General features: G+C 49.8%; 1 protein-coding gene across 9 annotated transcripts in view; it reads right to left on the reverse strand.

Moving 5' to 3' along the window:
* Window positions 1-21,911, reverse strand: part of LOC140424913 (voltage-dependent L-type calcium channel subunit beta-2-like) — a 656,293-nt gene that overhangs the window by 16,108 nt on the left and 618,274 nt on the right. The gene's annotated exons all lie outside the window — the stretch shown is intronic.

Raw genomic sequence — 21,911 nt, forward strand, 5'->3', positions numbered from 1 at the left:
TGGTGCCACCTTTCTAATGCTCCCTGCGATTCTGGATGGTACGCAATTGATTTAAATTATTTTATTCCTACGCTATCCATAAGTTCTTTGAATAACCTTGAGGTAAAACTTGATCCTTGATCCGATTGTATTTCTGTGGGTAGTCCATATCTAGTAAAGAATTTGAGTAACTCCTCCACAATCTTTTTAGCTGTAATATTACAGCTAAATGGCTTCTGGAAACTTTGTAGACACATCCATTATCGTCAAAAGATATTGATTCCCACTTTTCGTTTTAGGAAGCGGTCCCACGCAATCAATTAGGACCCTTGTAAAAGGTTCCTCAAATGCTGGAATGGGTATTACGCATGCTAGTTTTATCACTGCTTGACGTTTCCCTATCGCTTGACATGTGTGACATGATTGACAAAATGTAACTACATCTTTATGTAGTCCAGGCCAAGAAAAATGTTTCTCGATTTTAGCTTGAGTTTTCCTTATTCCCAAATGACCTCCCACTGGTACCTCATGTGTAACTCGCAACACCTCCTTTCTATACCCTACCGGCAATACTACTTGATGAACGTCTGCTCACTTTTCATCTGCCTGCATACTTAAGGTCTCCATTTTCTCATCAAGTCATCACTTTTACGGTAATAACACTCTGTATACACGCAGATTCCTCTTCTGTGTCTGCTTTCTGATACATCCGTTTTATTCCTATATCTTTCTGTTGTAACTCCGCTAATTTTCCTGAACTAAAAATTTCCGCCTCATCCTCCACCTGTTCTTGTTCTTTTTCAACCATCTGATCAAAAATCGTTTCTGATAATTGCACTTCAACTTCATCTTCACTCTTTGATTTCTCCTCGTCTTAACCCATGACTTTGCGACTTTGTTACTACACAATCCATAAAAATCCCAGGATATTCGTCCTTCAACACTTCAGTTGTCTGATTCTCCACTGGCTTATCCACCACAGTAGGCATCACTCCCACCTGCGATCCAGCTATATCATTACCCAAGATAAACTGTATTCCTGGACAAGATAGTTTCTCTATTACTCCTACTACCACTTCACCACTCTTCACTGGACTTTCCAACCTTACCGTTAATAATGGAACACTACTCCTCTCACCCTGAATCCCACATATTACCACCTTTTCTGGCAATATTCTTCCCGAACGACATAACTCCTCATCTCTTACCATTAAAGATTGACTAGCTCCCATATCTCTTAAAATTGTGTGTCTAATTCTAGACACTCCCGCCATCGAGAACATTCTTTCTGAATCTACCCTGTCTAATCCTGTTAAAATTTTATGGGCTGGATCATCCGATCCTGCGGCTATGTCCGCAGGATCCTTCTGGTCTTATGACCAGAAGGTCGGCGCCGCCCCCACACCAATCCTCCGCCTGGAGGGGGGCTAGCTGCCGCGCAGCGTAAAGCCCCTGGGTTTACTTGCGGATGCAGAATGGTCGGGTCCATGGCTGCGCATGCCGCCAACCACGCGCGGACTCTGCCGACCAAAAACTGCCCTCATGTAACCAGCCTCACCACTCCCGGCCCACCCCCCACTAAAGCCCCCCCTGCCAACGGAATGGCTCCCGCCCGACTGTGGTGGTGCTGGACACAGTCCGCAACCGCCACGCGAGGTCCCCAAATGGTGTGAGCATACGCAAGCGATACCGTCGGGGACTCAGTGCATCAGGGGAGGGCCTCAGATGACATCATGAGGCCGTCCATACGGCGTAAGAATACGCCTTTTTTAAGGGGGCGGAGCATTACAAAAACGCTCCCGAATCCGTAAATGTGGATTCTCCGGCCAAACGTGATTTCGGCATCAGCGATCAGAAAATTCCTCCCTATAAGTTTCTATGAGATCCCCTCTCACTCTTCTAAACTCCAATGAATATAATCCTAACCGACTTAGTCTCTCCTCATATGACAGTCCTGCCATCCCAGCTATTAGCCTGGTAAACCTTCGCTGCACTCCCTCCATAGCAAGAACATCCTTCCTCAGATAAGGACTCCAAAACTGCACACAATACTCCAGGTGTGGCCTCATTTCCCTATACAATTGCAGTAAAACATCCTTATTCATATACTCAAATCTTCTATCTATGAAGGCCAACATACCATTTGTCATTACTGCCTGCTGTACCTGCGTGCTTACTTTCAGCGACTGATGTATGAGGACACCAAGGTCTTGCCGAGTATCCACCTCTCAATTTACACCCATTCAAATAATACTCTGCCTTCCTATTTTTGCTACCAAAGCATATCTATCCACATTATACTGCATCTGCCATGCATATACCCAGTCACTCAGCCTGTCCAAATCCCGTTGAAGCATCTCTGCAACCTTCTCACTGCTCACCCTCCTACCCAACTTTGTATCACCTACAGACCTTTTTTTAATAAACATTTTATTGAGGTATTTTTGGTATAGTAACAACAAAATAAACAATATACATGAAACAATAAACTACTCTTCCCCCCCCCCCACCCCCCCATCTGCTGACGATTAATTTCCCGCAAAGAAGTCGACGAACGGTTGCCACCTCCGGGTGAACCCTAATAGTGACCCTCTCAAGGCGAATTTGATTTTAACCAAACAGAGAAAGCTAGCCAGGTCTCTGACTTTGGGGGCTTTGACTCCCTCCAAGTTAATAGTATCCGTCTCCGGGCTACCAGGGAAGCATAGGCTAGAACGTCTGCCTCTTTCTCCTCCTGGATTCCCGGGTCTTCTGACACCCTGAAAATCGCAACCTCTGGACTCAGCGCCACCCTTGTTTTTAACACTGTGGACATGACATCTGCAAACCCCTGCCAAAATCCCCTAAGCTTTGGACATGTCCAAAACATGTGGACATGGTTCGCCGGTCCTCCCGCACATTTTGCGCATCTGTCCTCCACCCCAAAGAATCTGCTCATCCGGGCCACTGTCATGTGAGCCCGGTGAACAACCTTAAATTGTATCAGGCTGAGCCTGGCACATGTTGACTCTACTCAATGCGTCTGCCCATAGACCATCCTCTATCTCATCTCCCAGCTCCTCATCCCACTTGCGCTTCAGCTCCTCGGTCTGCGTCTCCTCCGACCCCATAAGCTCCTTATAAATGTCCAAGACGCTCCCTTCTCCTACCAACCCTCTGGAAACTACCATGCCCTGAATCCCCCTTAGCGGTAGGAGCGGGTAGGTTGACACCTGTTTACGAAGGAAGTCCCGCACCTGCAGATACCTGAATTTGTTTCCCCTCGCCAACCCAAACTTTTCCTCCAACGCCCTCATACTCGGAAAGCTCCCCTCTATGAACATATCCCCCATCCTCTCAATCCCCGCTCTCCGCCATAACCGGAACCCCCCCGTCCATACTCCCCGGGGCAAACTGGTGATTATCACAAATTGGGGACCACACCGATGCTCCCACTGCTCCCACATGCCGCCTCCACTGGCCCCAAACTCTCAGGGCCGCCACCACTACTGGACTGTAGTACCGTGCTGGCGGGAACGGCAGAAGCGCAGTTACCAACGTCCCCAAACAGGTGCCCTTACATGAAGCCGCCTCCATACGCACCCAGGCCAACCCCTGACCCACTACCCACTTCCTGATCATGGCTATATTAGCCGCCCAGTAATAGTTGCTCAAATTTGGCAGCACCAGCCCGCCCTCTCCCCAACTCCGCTCAAGCATTACCTTCCTTACTCGCGGGGTCTTGCCCGCCCAAACGAAGCCCGTGATCACTCTGTTGACCCGCTTAAAAAAGGACCGCGGAATAAATATGGGGAGACACTTAAATACAAATAGGAATCTCGGGAGGACCGTCATCTTCACCGTTTGCACCCTCCCAGCCGGAGACAACGGAAGCGCGTCCCATCTCCGAAAATCATCCTTCATTTGGTCCACCAGCCGGGCCAGATTCAATTTATGCAGCCGGTCCCATTCCCGCGCCACTTGGATGTCTAGGTACCTAAAGCTTTCCTCTACTAACCTAAACGGCACCTCTCCCAGTTGCCTCTCCTGTCCCCTCACCTGGACCACAAACATCTCACTCTTTCCCATATTAAGCTTGTACCCCGAAAACCGGCCAAATTTCCCTAATGTCCTCATAATTTCTTCCATCCCCTCTATTGGGTCTGAAACGTACAGAAGCAGGTCATCCGCATAGAGCAAAACCCCGTGCTCCACCCCCCCACGGACCAGTCCTCTTCAGCCCCTCGAGGCTCTCAGAGCAATTGCCAACGGCTCTATAGCCAGCGCAAACAACAGCGGGGAGAGGGGGCATCCCTATCTCGTCCCCCGGTGCAGTCTAAAATAGTCCGATGTTATCCTATTCATCCGTACACTTGCCACAAGAGCCTGACACAGTAACCTGACCCAGTCAATAAAGCCCCGCCCAAATCCGAACCGTCCCAGTATCTTCCATAGATAGTCCCATTCTACCCGATCAAAAGCCTTTTCTGCATCCATTGCGATCACTACCTCCACCTCCCTACCTTCCAGGGGCATCATGATCACATTTAACAGCCTTCTTACATTTGCCACCAACTGCCTGCCCTTAACAAACCCCGTCTGATCCTCCCCAATAACATCCGGAACACAATCCTCAATCCTGGAGAACAAGGGTTTGGCCAGCAACTTGGCGTCTACATTCAACAGGGAGATCGGCCTGTCAGACCCACACAGCTCCGAGTTCTTGTCCCGCTTAAGAATCAGCGAAATCGTTGCCTGTGACATCGTCGGGAGCAACTGTTGCTAACTTTGTCTTAGTCTAATTGCTCTGTTTTATCACCTTTGCTCTTGAGTCGCCAGGTATCTTTATGATACCGCCACGTGGTTCAAGTCCGAGTAAAGATTAATAATCCAATACACCGCTTAGTAAGATTTAAATCAAAGCACATTTATTATACACAGTAATCACTACTCATGTACAAATTCTACGTCTAAGCTACTTCTACAGCTAACAGGCCAATACTTAACTTGGAACTGGCCCACCAGGTCAGGGAAACGAATGGCCTTTCGTTCGGGTTCTGAGCCTGCGGGATTCGAAGTTGGTACAGATTGGTAGCTAGGAGCGCCTATCTCATAGCGAGCGTTGAAGTAAGACTTACTGGATATCAGCGACGGCTGAACCGGTCACTGTCGAGGGTTGGTTCGCGTTGCTGAGTGACCCGGTCAAGAAGAACGATTTGAACTTGGGCTTGATTCTTATAGTCCCTAGGGGCTTCCCGCCTTTCGGGGCGGTCCCTGTACCTGGTTCCAAGTGATTGGACTTTGTCCCAATCACTTGGTTTGATTTTCTCCAATGCTGGAGCGGTTCCCTGATCGATGGTCGTTCACCTCCCAATGTGTAGGCTTCTGCTGGCGCCAAAGAGTCTGGTTTTGCTTTATGTGTCTAAATGTTGCTCATTGTTCCCGGGGATTGCTCATTAATATGCAGATGGCTGGTGTTTTGTTATGCTGATGGTTGCTGGTATCAATCTTGTCTGGCCTTTCCAGAGGTAAATACACAGTCAACATGCAGCTGCTCGTTTGTGTCCTGTTGGCTGACTTTCCCATCAGCCTTTGCCGTTCGTCATTTTAAATCGGGAGTTAGCCAATTTAAATCGGGAGTTAGCCATTTTAACTGGCTACACAACACCCCTCTTTCACTTGCTTCATTGAACATCCTCAACAACACCGGCCCAATATCCCCAAGAACGTTTTATAAAACTCCACTGGGTACCCATCCGGACCCCGGGCCTTACCCGTCTGCATGGCCTTCAAGCCCTCCACTATCTCTTCCAGTCCGATTGGGGTCCCCAGCCCTTCTACCCGCTCCCCGTCCACGTTTGGGAAATTCAACCCCTCCATGAAGTGCCTCATCCCCTCCGGCCCCGTAGGGGGTTCCGATCTGAACAGTCTGCTGTAGAAATCCCTAAACGCCTTATTCACCCCTACCGAATCACCAACCAGGTTCCCATCTCCTTCCTTTACATTCCCTATTTCCATGGCTGCCTCCCTCTTCCTAAGCTGCTGTGCAAGCATTCTGCTGGCCTTGTCTCCATGTTCATAGATCGCACCTCTCGCCTTTCTCAGCTGCTCCACCGCCCTCCCTGTGGTCAGCAAGCTAAACTCCGCCTGCAACCTCCGCCGTTCCCTTAAAAGCCCTGCCTCTGGGGTCTCTGCATACCTCCTATCAATCTGTAGCATCTCCTTTACCAGTCGGTCCGTCTCTGCTCTGTCCACCTTCTCCCTATGGGCCCGGATCGAGATCAGCTGACCACCGCCTTCAGTGCTTCCCACACCACCAATGCTGAAATTTCCCCCCTGTCGTTGACCTGCAGGTAGCTCTGAATACATTTCCTCAGCCGCTCGCACACCCCTTCGTCAGCCAAAAGTCCCACATCTAACCTCCAGTGCGGGCGCTGGTTACTGTCTTTACTAACCTGCAGGTCAACCCAGTGCGGAGGATGGTCTGAGATTGTAATCGCCGAGTACCCCGTGTCCACCACCCCTGCCAATAAGGCCCTGCTCAAAATAAAGAAATCAATCCGGGAGTACACTTTATGCACATGCGAGTAGAAGGAGAACTCCTTCACCCAAGGCTGCCCAAATCTCCATGGATCCACCCCCCCATCAGCTCCCTCTTCGTTCCTTTGTCATTGCTGGCACCCTGCCCATTTTCGAGCTTGACCGGTCCAAGCCAGGGTCCATAACTGTGTTGAAGTCCCCTCCCATGACCAACCTGTGCGAGTCCAGGGGCAAAATTCTCCCCCAACGGCGCGATGTCCGCCGACTGGCGCCAAAAATGGCGCCAATCAGACAGGCATCGCGCCGGCCCAAAGGTGCGGAATGCTCCGCACCTTTGGGGGCCGAGCCCCAACATTGAGGGGCTAGGCCGACTCCGGAGGGATTTCCGCCCCGCCAGCTGGCGGAAATGGCGTTTGTTGCCCCGCCAGCTGGCGGAAATGGCGTTTGTTGCCCCGCCAGCTGGCGCGGAAATGCGGCGCATGCGCGGGAGCGTCAGCGGCCGCCGACAGTTTCCAGCGCATGCGCAGTGGGGAGAGTCACTTCCTCCTCTGCCATGCTGGAGGCCGTGGCGGAGGCGGAAGGGAAAGAGTGCCCCCCCGGCACAGGCCCGCCCGTGGATCGGTGGGCCCCGATCGCGGGCAAGGCCACTGTGGGGGCACCCCCCAGGGTCAGATCGCCCCGCGCCCCCCACAGGACCCCGGAGCCCGCCCACGCCGCCTGGTCCCGCCGGTAAATACCAGCTTTGATTTACGCCGGCGGGACAGGCAATTTCTGGGCGGAGCTTCGGCCCAACCGGGCCGGAGAATTGGGCGGGGTGTCCCGCCAACCGGCGCAGCCCGATTCCCGCCCCCGCCCAATCTCCGGTACCGGAGACTTCGGCGGGGGCGGGATTCACGGCGGCCAACGGCCATTCTCCGACTCGGCGGGGGGTCGGAGAATGATGCCCCAGGTCCGGTATCTTCCCCAGTATCCTCTTTATAAACTCTACATCATCCCAATTTGGCGCATACACATTTACTAATATCACCTGCACCTCCTCTAGCTTCCCACTGATCATAATGTACCGACCTCCCACGTCCGAGACTATTCTACCCATCTCAAACACCACCTGCTTATTGATCAGGATCGCGACCCCTCTAGCCTTTGAATCTAGTCCCGAGTGAAAGACCTGACTAACCCAGCCTTTCTTCAGTCTAACCTGGTCCGTTACTCTAAGGTGAGTCTCCTGCAACATTACCACGTCTGCCTTCAATCCCCTAAAATGCGCGAACACACGTGCCCTTTTGACCAGCCCATTTAACCCTCAAACATTCCAGGTGATTAGCCTAGTTGGGGGGCTCATTGCCCCCCTCTCCGCCGATCAGCCATCCCCTTTTTTAGGCCCGCCTCCAGCCCCAGGCAGCCCCCGCCCCCAACCTCCTCTCTGTCCCTCAGCCCATGTCCCTCAGCCCAAGTCCCTCCCTCGTCAGCAGAACATTCACCTCCCCCTCTCCGCCCTGGTAACAACATCCTGTAACCCAACTCCTTTACTAAACCAAGCATATGCACCGCCCACACTGCGCTTCCGAGAGCTAGCTTGCCCAGCTAGCTTGGTGGCCCCCATCCCCAACGCCAGATAGTCTCCCACCTATTGTTCGCCCCCGCTCATACACACAAACTCCAACATCAAACAATCCCCACACAATTGCCCAACAGAAAAACACCAAGATCAAAGTAAGCACATCTCCATCCCCCAACTGTGCAAATGAAAACCTTAACTCACTCAGCTCTACCACTGGTTCCAAATCAATGCAAACGGCATCATAAACACCTTCATGAAATGCAAAACGAGAAACGTTTTACAAAAACAGAGAAACAAAAGGAAAAAACAAAAACATGAACGTTGCAGCCAAGTTCAAAAGTTCCCGATCCATCACCAGCCCTTTCTTTTTCGCAAAGTCCAACGCGTCCTCAGGCAACTCGAAGTAGAATTGCTGAACCTCATGCGTGACCCAGAGATGGGCTGGGTATAACAGTCCAAACTTCATCTTTTTCTTAAAAAGGATCGCCCTGATCTGATTGAAGCCTGCTCTCCTCCTGGCCATCTCTACACTCAGGTCCTGGTAAACCCGCAAGATGCAATTGTCCCACTTACAGCTCCGTGACTGCTTGGCCCACTGTAGAATGCACTCCTTATCCGAGAACCTGTGGAATCTCACCCCCATTGCCCTCGGGGGGTTTCCCATTCGCGGCTTCCTCGTGAGTGCTCTGTGAGCCCTATCCACATCCAAGGGCCGGGACAATGCCCCATCCCCCAGCAGCTTCACAAACATGTCTGCGATGTATGCCCCAGCGTCCGTTCCTTCGGACCCCTCCGGGAGCCCGACAATTCTTAGGTTCTGCCGGCGGGAGCTATTTTCTAGGTCCTCCACCTTCTCCAGGAGCTTCTTCTGCTGGTACCTTCAGATTTTTAAAGGGTGCCCTGATCTCAAAGTTAAGTTGAAGGTCCCATACACCCTCACTCACAGACATCGTCATCGTGACCCCCACCCACCCCCAAGACATGGGCAACATCCCCAACTCTTGACCCCAGAGGCAACCTCCCCCCACGATCACTAAATGTCCGTGTCTGCCCCCACCCACCCAAAACCACGCATGCATGAGGGTCCCCCCCCCCCCCCATCCATCAGGCAATGCCCTGTCCCTGACCACCCGGGGGCTCCAATGGCCTCAGTCACCTGACATGGTCATCAAAGAATAAAGAAAAGTACAGCACAGGAACAGGCCCTTCGGCCCTCCAAGCCTACGCCGACCATGCTACCCGTCTAAACTAAAATCTTCTGCACTTCCGGGGTCCGTATCCCTCTATTCCCATCCTATTCATGTATTTGTCAAGATGCCCCTTAAATGTCACTATCGTCCCTGCTTCCACCACCTCCTCCGTCAGCGAGTTCCAGGCACCCACTACCCTCTGTATAAAAAACTTACCTCGTACATCTCCTCTAAACCTTGCCCCTCGCACCTTAAACCTATGCCCCCTAGTAATTGACCCCTCTACCCTGGGAAAAAGCCTCTGACTATCCACTCTGTCTATGCCCGTCATAATTCTGTAGACCTCTATCAGGTCGCCCCTCAACCTCGGTCGTTCCAGTGAGAACAAACCAAGTTTATTCAGCCTCTCCTCATAGCTAATGCCCTCCATACCAGGCAACATCCTGGTAAATGTCTTCCACACCTTCTGTAAAGCCTCCACATCCTTCTGGTAGTGTGGCGACCAGAATTGAACACGATACTCCAAGTGTGGCCTAACTAAGGTTCTATACAGCTGCAACATGACTTGCCAATTTTTATACTCAATGCCCCGGCCAATGAAGGCAAGCATGCCATATGCCTTCTTGACTACCTTCTCCACCTGTGTTGCCCCTTTCAGTGATCTGTTGACCTGTGCACCTAGATCTCTCGGACTGTCAATACTCTTGAGGGTTCTACCATTCACTGTATATCCCCTACCTGCATTAGACCTTCCAAAATGCATTACCTCACATTTGTCCGGATTAAACCCCATCTGCCATCTCTCCCCCAAGTCTCCAAATGACCTAAATCCTGCTGTATCCTCGGACAGTCCTCATCGCTATCCGCAATTCCACCAACCTTTGTGTTGTCTGCAAACTTACTAATCAGACCAGTTACATTTCCCTCCAAATCATTTATATATACTACGAACAGCAAATGTCCCAGCACTGATCCCTGCGGAACACCACTCGTCACAGCCCTCCAATCAGAAAAGCACCCTTCCATTGCTACTCTCTGCCTTCTATGACCTAGCCAGTTCTGTATCCATCTTACCAGCTCACCCATGATCCCATGTGACTTCACCTTTTGTACCAGTCTGCCATGAGGGACCTTGTCAAAGGCCTTATTGAAGTCCATATAGACAACATCCACTGCCCTACCTGCATCAATCATCTTTGTGACCTCTTCGAAAAACTCTATCAAGTTAGTGAGATACGACCTCCCCTTCACAAAACCGTGCTGCCTATCGCTAATACGTCCATTTGCTTCCAAATGGGAGTAGATCCTGTCTCGAAGAATTCTCTCCAGTAATTTCCCTACCACTGAAGTAAGGCTCACCGGCCTGTAGTTCCCTGGATTATCCTTGCTACCCTTCTTAAACAAAGGAACAACATTGTCTTTCTAGTGTCCTCCGGGACATCACCTGAAGACAGTGAGGATCCAAAGATTTCTGTCGAGGCCTCAGCAATTTCCTCTCTAGCCTTTTTCACTATTCTGGGGTAGTTCCCATCAGGCCCTGGGGACGTATCTACCTTAATATTTTTCAAGACGCCCAACACCTCGTCTTTTTGGATCTCAATGTGACCCAGGCTATCTAACACCATTCTCCAGACTCAACATCCACCAATTCCTTCTCTTTGGTGAATACTGATGCAAAGTATTCATTTAGTATCTCGACCATTTCCTCTGGCTCCACACATAGATTCCCTCGCCTGTCCTTCAGTGGGCCCACCCTTTCCCTGGCTACCTTCTAGCTTTTTATGTACGTGTAAAAAGCCTTGGGATTTTCCTTAAGCCTATTTGCCAATGACTTTTCGTGACCCCTTTTAGCCCTCCTGATTCCTTGCTTAAGTTCCTTCCCACTTTCCTTATATTCCACACAGGCTTTGTGTTCCCAGCCTTCTAGCCCTGACAAATGCCTCCTTTTTCTTTTTGACGAGGCCGACAATATCTGTCGTTATTCAAGGTTCCCAAAATTTGCTGTATTTATCCTTCTTCTGCACAGGAACATGCCGGTCCTGAATTCCTTTCAACTGACATTTGAAAGCCTCTCACATGTCAGATGTTGATTTTCCCTCAAACATCCATCCCCAATCTAGGTTCTTCAGTTCCTGCCTAATATTGTTATAATTAGCCTTCCCCCAATTTAGCACATTCACCCTCAGAGCACTCTTATCCGTGTCCACCAGCACTTTAAAACTTACTGAATTGTGGTCACTGTTCCCGAAATGCTCCCCGAGTGAAACTTCTACCACCTGGCTGGGCTCATTCCCCAATACCAGGTCCAGTATAGCCCCTTCCCTAGTTGGACATATTGTTTTAAGAAGCCCTCCTGGATGCTCCTTACAAACTCTGCCCCGTCCAAGCCCCTAGCACTAAGTGAGTCCCAGTCAATATTGGGGAATTTAAAGTCTCCCATCACAACAACCCTGTTGCTTTTACTCCTTTCCAAAATCTGTCTACCTATCTGCTCCGTTGGGTGGCCTGTGGTAAACCCCCAACATTGTGACTACACCCTTCTTATTCCTGATGTCTACCCATATAGCCTAGCGTCTGGTTTCTGCTTGGTGTACTGATTCGTGGCCTCACCCTACACTTGAGGTCTGTGAATCCCAGGAGCCAGAAGACTCCAACCTTGAATGGGTTGAGTTTAAAGACTGTTTAAATATACGCGTTTGGTTCATGCCCAGCAAAGGAGGGGTGGGGGTGAAATCACGCCGACTGTCTTTAGCAGTTGAAAGAGAGAAATTAAAGAAGAGAGACAAAGAAAGGCAGCACACCAGTGACTTCAATAAGTGTCCTAATTTACTAGGAAGTAGGTGTACAGAGTATTAGAAGAGATTCTGATCCTAGTCCTAATATAACATCAAGGGGTAGTGTCAAAGTTGAAACCTTCCCCAAGCAGAGGAAGGAAAACACCAACAAGCAAGTCAGCACAAGCCATTCATTCAACTGTCGTGAAGAGCTATAAGAGGTACCGCCATTCTGTTGCTAAGAAAATAGTGTGCACTGTGGGAAACATCAAAACTAATGTCAAAGAATTAAGCGGATGTGGAGAGCAGTAAAAAAAAAATGTTTCTGCAATCCTGTTACTGTGACTCAATAAACATCGGGTAATTAAAACGAACGAGGTGGGGCAAAAATAGACAGAATAAAAACAAAATGCTGCAGATGCTGAAAATCTGAAGTAAAAACAGAAAGTGCTGGGGAAACTATCTGGGAGAGAGAAACAGAGTTAATAATTCTCTAAAGAACCATTGGACTCAAAATATTAACTATTTCTCTCTCCACTGGTGTTGCCAACTAGACCCATTTTTTCAAGCATTTTTTTGTTTTTATTTCAAAAACAGGCAGAGTTTGGGCATTGCAGGTCTCTCAAAAACCTCACAACCATTTGAACTCTCAGACTGGGCATAACTGATTGCAAAATCTACATTAATTCAACCATCCTGTGCTAGCTGAAGGCAACTGTCCTTGTTTATGTTCTGAAGAACAGCAGTTAAGGAAACAGTTATAAAACACTTCAGTCGTACCAATTATATTAATGAACTGAATAATGAATGAGCTATCAGAAGAATATTTTCTGGGTTAAGTGCTTAACACCCAATACATATTCATTGTGAAGTCAAAGCTGCAAGATTCTAAAACTAATTTTAGAGAGTTTCTGTTGCATTATAAATTTCTTTCCTGTCCTTTGTGTGTTACAAAAATTCAATGTAGGTCCTGCAAATAATACTTAGCACACTGTTAGCATGTAGAGCGCAGTTTGCATCAGACAGCTACTTTAGTGTTTTTATTTTCATCATATTTTTAAGTAAGTAGCTGTATGTTTCTACCTTGTCTTTGCTACCATTGAACTCACCTGTCAATAAATTTTAACACTGGTGCTATCATCATAGCACCTGGAAGAAGCACCGGCTCTCCGGCACATGTGCAGAATGTGGCTGATCGCAGTTTCTCAATAGGAAACGTAGATTTTACTTTATTATAGCCAAGCCTTGAAATTAACATGCTACAACACTTTGCAACAGCATAGGCAGCTTAGCTCTGCTGGATTTCCACCATCTGTATCGACATCAGTGGACATTAGAAAAGACTCTTGACATGCTGGTGTCTCAAAACACATCACCGTGACCTGTACCCATTACAGCCATGCTGCTCACCATTGTTAACATGTTGTACAAGAGCAATCCTATTTTTTTTCCAATGGTGCTTGATATCCTAGCTAATTACAACATGACACACCAGACTGAAAATGCAAGGCGAAGAGTGAGTGCGTGAATGATGCTGTGATTTACTGGAGTGACTAGATGCACTGGCCCTGGCTTGCTGCCTTCCACAATATCTCTAAGAAAGGGAAGATATATGTTAATATATCCTGATGAAACAGAAGTGTTCAAAAGAAATGGAATGGTAAGCGTGTTTAGTAAACGTTGGCTTTAATTCTCCAGTCTTGGGATTCTCTTTTCCTGTCCATGGGTCCTCCTGGCAGCATGGGGTGGCTTCAATGGGAACTCCCATTGACAAGCGTCAGGAAGAGAGAATCCCGTCACCGGCAAATGGCGCGCCGACGAGAAACACAGGGCTGGGGGACAGGAGAATCCCACTCAACATTGGCTGAAATCCTCCATTGTTGGCTGTCCCCATTCTTTCCCACTCTTCGGTTTCATGGATGACTTTGAAACGGCTGGAAGTGTTTTAAAACAGTTCAGACAGTATCAAGTGACACAGTAGAAATAGCTAATATTTATGAAATATTTGCCAATCTTCCTTCTCCTGGAAAGATACTAATCTCCCCTGCACCCGATATGTGTACAATATTATGAAAGAGGAATTAACACTCTTCCCCTACTTCCTGAGATAATCTTGATAATCGTGGTGAAATAAGACTCTCGATGTCCACTACTGTAGGAGGGTCTGCACCTCAGACTCACATCCTCATGGAGAACTCTCCTGGAATATTGGAGAATATGGCCATTGTACAGGAAACCCCGGGCAAGATTCTCCGTCGGCCGACGCCGAAATCGGGAAACGCGATTGGGCGGAGAATAGCTTCCGATGTCAAATTCGCGCCAGACGCCAGTTTCACGCCAATTTCCGAATCTCCAGCACCACAAAAATGCCGTAAATGCAACACACACTGTTTGCATATCATTAGTGGGCCCAGCCGCGATTCTCCGCCTCCAATGAGCCGAGTTCCCGACCATGCATTTCACTTGTGCTCTCAAAGATCGTGAATCTGGCGTGGTGGCTGCTGAGAGAGAGAGTGAGAGAGAGAGAAGAGGTAGGACATGGAGAGGAGCAGCTGCGGGCTGCTGGCCCGGGCACTGACCGTGCAGGCTGGGTTGGAGAGGGGAAAACAGGCCGAGCGGCCGAGGTGACCCCATCCCATGGGAGTGAGGCGGTGCCCAGGCACGACCGCCATTATGGTGGCCATTTTAGACCATAAGACATTGGGGTGGGATTCTCTGATCCTGAGGCGAAGTGTTGACGCCATCGTAAACGCCGTCGCGTTTCTCGACAGCGTCAACATGGCCTCAGGAGCAGCGATTCAGACCCCTATAGGGGGCCAGCATGGCACTGGAGCGACCCACGCCTCTCCAGCTGCCGATCCCAGCGGCAGATGGGCGCCGCGGGTCTGCGCAAGCACAGTGGGACCAGCGCCAATGCGCGCATGTGCAGTGGGACTAGCGCCAATGCGCGCATGCGCAGTGGCTCTCTTCTCCGCCCCAGCCCCGACACAACATGGCGTAGGGCTACAGGGGCCGGCGCGGAACAAAAGAGGCCCCCAGCCCGAGAGGCCCGCCCGCCGATCGGTAGGCCCCGATCGCAGGCCAAGCCATAGCGGATGCCCCCCACCGGGTCGGACCCCCTCACCCCCCACCAGGCCGCCCTTGGATGCATGCATGCCGAGGTCACCGCCAGGTAAGAGCAGATGTGAATGGCACCGGCGGGACTCGGCTATTTTTACGTGGCCGCTCAGCCCATCCTGGGCGGAGAATCGTCCCGGGGGGGGGGGGGGGGGGGGGGGGAGGAGGCTGCATAGAGCGGCCCCCGACCGGCGCCAATGATGCCGATTCTCTACTCTCTGGGGAATCGGTGGACCGGCGACGTGGTGAAATTCGTGCCCATCCCGGTAATTCTCCGGCCCGGCCTGGGCTGAGAGAATCCCACCCAGGAGCAGAAATAGGCCACTCGGCCCATTGAGTCTGCTCCGCCATTCAATCATGGCTGATATTTTTATCAGCCCCATTTTCCTGCCTTCTCCCCATAACCCCTGATCCCCTTATTGATCAAAAACCTATCTACCTCAGTGATTTGCCTCCAGAGCAATATGCGGCAAAGAGTCCCACATATTCACCACCCTCGGCTAAAGAAATTCCTCCTCATCTCTGTTTTAAAGCATTGTCCCTTTAGTCTGAGATGGTGTCCTCTTCTTCTAGTTTTTCCTACAAGTGGAAACATTCTCTCCACATCCATTCTATCCCACCACGCAGTATCCGGTAAGTTTCAATAAGATCCCACCCTCACCCTTCTAAACTCCAACGAGTACAGACCCAGAGTCCTCAACCGTTCCTCATACAACAAGCTTTTCATTCCAGGGGTCATTCTTGTGAACTTCCTGTGGACCCTTTCCCAGGCCAGCATATCCTTCCTTGGATACGGGGCCCGAAACTGCGCACAATACTCCGAATGGGGTCTAACCAGAGCCTTATGCAGCCTCAGAAGTACATCTCTGGTCTTGTATTCTAGCCCTCTCGACATGGATGCTAACATTGCATTTGCCTCCCTAACTGCGGATTGAACCTGCATATTAAAGTGAGACTCGCTGTCTCACTCTCATATGCAGATTTGCTAAAAAGTGATCCTGCCCACAATGGGTGGGACTTGTATCACAAACATATCGCGAGATCACATTCGATCTCGTGAGGCGTTGCGAGCCGTGTAGATCCCGGGAGCGGGTTTCCCGGCTTCTATCGGCCACGATGTGCCATGGCGAGCTGCCATTCAGGCACAGTGTGGCCCTAAAATCACGCCCTAGATTTCTAACACGCAATACCTAGACAACTAAGTTGGAGGAGGATTCATCATGCAGCAGTACCTAATTTCTCTGATTCCTTCCTTCTTTCAGCATCAAGAATACTTCCAGATGCCTATGAATTTCCTGTGAAACCACTAACTAGCCAGGGCAGATATGACGATAAAATGGCCTCCTCCTGTGCTGTAACAATTCCTAGATTCTGTGATGGATAGCATTCAGTGTTGCTGTCATGACAGCAATGGACAACAAGATCAAGAGAGTTTAAAAGGCAGCAGGGCAGCATTAAAAATCTGCACACCTTTTACCAAGTAGGCATGTCAATATCTTTTTGCTCCTTCAATAACCAGCTGAATATTTAATGCATTTCATTCTACAGTAATTTCCATCCTTTAGCACTAATTAAATTGGTGAAACTATACATCATATTAAAACAGCAAATCAATTAGCTTAATTTGGGGAAGGCCAGAGGAAATTTCCTAACAATCGGGGAGGGAAAATACATGTTTGTTTGCAATCTTATGTATTAAATTGGCAAGTCTGGCATTTTTAATACTTATGACAAAAACAATGGACGAACACTCAAAACATCCAAATGTTCCATTTTTGAGATTGTGCCAACTATATTCCACCAAACTCTTTGACTCCTTCACAGTCATGAAATTTCCATATTAGTGGCAAGTAGGACACAAACTCAAAGCTTCATATTGATGCTCAAGTTCTGTCACTAGCCAGACACGATTTATGGCCAAGGAAGGCACTGAGTGGAAGAGATGCTTTGCTGCTGCTTTTTGTGTTTTTGTTGCCAAAGACAAACTTAAGCTTTGGGCCAAAAGTACTGCTGACTGTAAGCCGGAGTTTACGCTGTATAAGACAAACTTGCTCTCTTTTTGCCCTTCCTCGTACTTTACAAAGAAGAAAACAAATCCGTTCTGGTTGGCAGATAACTTCGCTGATTGATTTTGGTGGAGAATGGGGGAGAGATAGGAAGTTGAAAGTTGCTAGTATTTTTTCCCTGGTTTCAGTGGCACACTGGTGCATGCTTGGACATCTGCCATTTTGGGACTCTAATGACATCATGCCTTTGGCAGGAACAACAACAATGTCAATCAAGTTCTTCAGATAATGGGGCGAGGAAGGGTTTGGGAAATGTAACAATGAACATTTAAAATTTGTACTGCTGGAAAGTGAAAAAGTTGCTGCATTTTCATGCATCTTCAATAATAACTTAAACATTTGCCAATCAACTAGAATTTAAATGACATGGGATGATAACGTCAGTCTATTATGCATGATTTTTGCTCATTGCAACCCTGGGATGGATCTTCCTGAACTTTTGCACCACAGTAAAAGTATATCTCCAGTGTACCTTCATTCTGGCATAGAAATGCAAGTAAATTGAGGGTGACTTATGACATTGCTCACCCCACACTATAAACCCTGGGACTTTTATGTATATCTGTCGAGACCTCTGAAAAACAGTCAATAGCAGCACCAATCAAAATCAATGGCAGTTATAATTTTACTGAATTAGCACCACTTTGACTGCTGAATACTATTAGATAGACTTTGTATGCATTAATTTCCAAAACTCCAAAATCGTACTGTGGGATTGAACATTAAGTCATTGGCCTGAGATCTTACTCTCTGCTTTATCAGATAAGTTGACTCGTTTAAAATAAATGGCTTAATGCCCATGATAAAATGCCACAACAATTATCAGGTGAATGTTTTAAGCATTCATTTTCTAGTTTCCCATGGCATCATTATTGGTCATTATTATGGGAAAAAGGAACGGGATTTGTGTCATGGGATGACATTTTCCGCGAGCCTCCACTGTTTTTTCCTGTGTTACAGCAGAGACAAACACAATTCAAAATAGTGAAGTTGAACTGAAAATCATGAATAATTGAACAAATGTAGGTTACCACTTTTGGATAAATGTTCTGTATCCTTGTCTATGGCAAACCAAGTGCCCTGCAGCAAGTGCAAATTAGCAAATTAAAAGTGTGAACTTTCTGCCTACAATTAGCCACTCCTTGGCTTGACAGGTGAGGATTCAGAAAATCTGTTCTATGATTTATTGCTGATGAATACAAAAAAAGCAGATGTATTCAAATAATAATTCTTTGTTTCCAGGATGCAAGCAAAACCGACAAGGCCGCGTCTATTTCCCTTTCCTCATCCCTTCTTCCTTGAACTACTGAAATATTGACACAATGAGACGCAAAGGTGAACAACCGAGAAAGATCACAATCCAAACACGTCAAAGTGTACGCCACGTGGAGAACCTGTGTGGTGGTATGTATTAGGGGTAATACGGTACACCACGTGTCGACTGGCTATTGGTGGAGGGATGCCAGGTCCTGATAGGATCTGCCACCAACTGGACTCCACCCAGAAATGCCGGTATAAGAACCCAGCTTTTCCCTCCATTTCCCTCAGCAGCTGCATTCTGTAACCACGCTGCTGGGGATAAAGTTCTGCTTAATAAAGCCTTCAATTGACATTACCTCAACCTGCCTCGCGTCATATTGACGGTGCTACAATTTATTAAGCAGAATTTAAATTGAAGAAAACGACGTGGGAACATGGAGCTCCGAATCACCCCGGAGTGCCTGCGCATCGCACCCCAAGCAGCTAACTCGACCTCTATCTTCAAGCACTGGCTGGCATGCTTTGAGGGCTACCTCTGAACGGCCCCCGGCACACCGACAGACGAACAAAAGATGCAGGTCCTCTATACCAGGGTGAGTCCTGACGTCTACTTCCTTATCGAGGACGAGGACGGTTTCACCGGTGCCATCGCCGCGCTGAAGGATATCTACATCCGGCCCGCCAACCAGGTTTTTGCTCGCTACCAGCTCGCCACACAACGACAATTTCCGGAGGAATCGCTGGACGAGTTTTATAACGCCCTGCAGATCCTGGGTCGAAACTGCAACTGCCTGGCGGTATCAGCGAGTGAACACACAAGAGCTCCTGGTCCGCAATGCGTATGTGGCAGGTTTGGCCTCTTCCCAGATCCGCCAGAGGCTTCTGGAGAAAGAATCTCTGGGACCTAACGAAGCTCGGGCCCTGGCGGCATCCCTCGATGTGGCCTCGCGTAACGCCCGCGCCTACGCCCCCGACCGCACTACAGCCCCTTGGGCACCGTGGACCTCCGCTGCGGTCGACTCTCCGACACCCCCCCCCACCCCCGCAAACCTGCGCGGCCAAAACACCAGACCAACCGGGGGGGGCCCCGCTGCTATTTTTGCGGCCAGCCGAAACACCCTCGGCAGCGCTGCCCGGCCCCCCCCCCGGCTACCTGCAAAAGCTGCGGGAAGAAGGGCCACTACGCGACGGTGTGCAAGTCCCGCGGGGTCGCCGCTATCTCCGGGGATGAAACGGGACCACAGACCCAGCCCCCCCAGCGATCCACGTGCGACCAACGGGCGGCGCCATTTTGGACCCCGGATGCCACGAGGGAGAGATGGGCGCCGCCATTTTGTCCACCCCCGACCGCGCTCGATCCGTGGACGCCGCCATCTTGGCTGAAGGACCCCGACACAGACGGCCACATACTGCCTGATTACGATGCTCAACTTCAACAACCACGTCTGGCTTCGACAATCCTCGACCAGTCGCGACCCCGGACGCTCCAGACTGCAACCACTACAGTCCTAGTGAATGGCTACGAGACACCGTGTCTTATCGACTCTGGGAGCACGGAGAGCTTCATTCATCCGGACACGGTAAGGCGCTGTTCCCTCGTAATTCGGCCAAGCACCCAGAACATTTTCCTGGCGGTGGGATCCCACTCCGTTCAGATCACGGGGTTCTGCATCGCTAACCTAACGGTGCAGGGGAGGGAGTTCCGAAATTACCGGCTGTATGTCCTCCCCCATCTCTGTGCGCCCACACTCCTAGGGTTGGACTTCCAATGCAATCTCCAGAGTTTAACATTTAAATTTGGCGGCCCTATACCCCCACTGACTGTTTGCGGCCTCGCGACCCTCAAGGTTGAACCGCCTTCCTTGTTTGCGAACCTCACCCCGGATTGCAAACCCGTCGCCACAAGGAGCAGACGGTACTGCGCCCAGGACCGAGCATTTATGCGGTCCGAAGTCCAGAGGCTGCTGAAGGAAGGCATCATCCAGGCTAGCAACAGTCCCTGGAGAGCCCAGGTGGTAGTCGTTAATACCGGGGAGAAACAGAGGATGGTCATCGACTATAGTCAGACCATCAACAGGTACACTCAGCTAGATGCGTACCCTCTCCCCCGCATATCCGACATGGTCAATCGGATTGCACAGTACAAGGTCTTTTCCACCGTGGACCTCAAGTCCGCCTACCACCAGCTCCCCATCTGTCAGTAGCAACTATACTGCTTTCGAAGCAGACGGGCGGTTATACCACTTTTTAAGGGTTCCATTCGGCGTCACGAACGGAGTCTCGGTCTTCCAACGAGAGATGGACCGAATGGTTGACCAGCACGGTTTATGGGCCACGTTCCCGTATCTCGACAACGTCACCATCTGCGGCCACGACCAGCAGGACCACGACGCCAATCTCCAAAAATTCCTCCAGACCGCTCACGCCCTGAATCTCACTTACAACAAAGAAAAATGCGTGTTCCGCACCGATCGTCTAGCCATCCTGGGCTATGTAGTGCGTAATGGAGTGATAGGCCCCGACCCTGAACGCATGCGCCCCCTCATGGAGTTCCCTCTCCCCCACTGTGACAAAGCCCTGAAACGTTGCCTGGGCTCCTTTCTTATTACGCCCAGTGGGTTCCACAATACGCCAACAAGGCCCGGGCGCTAATCCAGTCCACTACTTTTCCCCTGTCGACAGAGGCTCGCCAGGCCTTTAGCCGCATCAAAGCGGATATCGCAAAGGCCACGATGCGCGCCATCGACGAGTCCCTCCCCGTCCAGGTCGAGAGCGACGCATCGGATGTAGCTCTGGCGGCCACCCTCAACCAAGCAGGCAGACCCGTGGCCTTCTTCTCCCGAACCCTCCATGCTTCAGAAATCCGCCACTCCTCAGTGGAAAAGGAGGCACAAACAATAGTGAAAGCTGTGCGACACTGGAGGCATTACCTGGCCGGTAGGAGATTCACTCTCCTCACTGACCAACGGTCGGTTGCCTTCATGTTCGATAATGCACAGCGGGGCAAGATCAAGAACGACAAGATCTTGCGGTGGAGGATCGAACTCTCCACCTTCAATTATGAGATCTTGTATCGTCCCGGAAAGCTGAACGAGCCATCCGATGCCCTATCTCGCTCCCACCAGCTCCGGGACCCATTCTGCCACATTATCGCCCACTCCACCAATCCATCTATATAATTCTGGAGATTACAGCTATCCTCTACACTGTCCACCACTCAGCCAATCTTTGCATTGTCTGCAAATTTCCCAATCTAGTTCCCCATGTTCACGTCCAAATCATTAATACATAACACAAACAGTAAGGATTTCAACACCGAGCCTTGTGGAACACCACTTGAAACCACTTTCCAATTGCAAGGGCAGCCATCGACCATTACCCTTTGTTTCCTGTTACTAAGTCAGCCTTTTATCCAGTTTACCACATTGCCCTGTATCCCATGGGC

Source organism: Scyliorhinus torazame, chromosome 6 (assembly GCF_047496885.1).
Source record: "Scyliorhinus torazame isolate Kashiwa2021f chromosome 6, sScyTor2.1, whole genome shotgun sequence".
Taxonomy (NCBI): domain Eukaryota; kingdom Metazoa; phylum Chordata; class Chondrichthyes; order Carcharhiniformes; family Scyliorhinidae; genus Scyliorhinus; species Scyliorhinus torazame.